The following is a 590-nucleotide window of genomic DNA, read 5'->3' on the forward strand; positions in this document are numbered from 1 at the left end:
TGTGAAGTGATGGATATGTTGATAAGCTTGTTTGTGGTTCATTGCACAGTGTCTACTTATATTAAATAATCATGTTGTACACCATAAATACATACAATTTGTATTTGTTAATTGTGCCTTACCAAAGCTGTGAAAGTGGTGCAATTTTTACGATGACTTTTAAATTAAAAACCTTGTTCCCCAAATTATGCCTTGTTTTAAAGGTTTACATTAGACAAAAATTATATCCAGGGCAATATTATGCAGATTATTTGATGTATAAGAAATATTGAGATCCTTTTCCAATTCATAAGCATGATGATTGGGTGTTCAAGCGGTTGTGTGAGACGTGCCTCCCTTAAACCTTGTTACAACATCAGCACATTACCCTTCTGACATGGAAAAAAAAAAAGTGGAAGTAATGAGAGAGTCTGGTCGTGGGACACAATTTAAAATTTTTCTTTTAATTTTTGCATAGAAGAGCTGAGGTATAGGCCAGAGGTGCAGGGGGTGAGAGGATTCACCAGAGACAGAGTGGGGATGAGAACAGGTGTATTGATTGAAACACACTGCTGAGGGGAGCAGCGGGCAAGAAGGGAGAAGTCTGCTGC

The 590-nt window shown here is 37.8% G+C and overlaps 1 non-coding gene across 1 annotated transcript; it reads left to right on the forward strand.

The window, feature by feature from the left end:
• The first annotated feature begins 273 nt into the window (after nucleotides 1-273).
• LOC119250568 (small nucleolar RNA U13) lies at nucleotides 274-377 on the forward strand. The gene has a single exon (XR_005126315.1). It is a non-coding gene; the product is annotated as a small nucleolar RNA U13 (small nucleolar RNA).
• Nucleotides 378-590: the final 213 nt, after the last annotated feature.

This window comes from Talpa occidentalis, unplaced genomic scaffold (assembly GCF_014898055.3).
Source record: "Talpa occidentalis isolate TD23 unplaced genomic scaffold, MPIMG_talOcc4v2.1 talOcc4.17, whole genome shotgun sequence".
Taxonomy (NCBI): domain Eukaryota; kingdom Metazoa; phylum Chordata; class Mammalia; order Eulipotyphla; family Talpidae; genus Talpa; species Talpa occidentalis.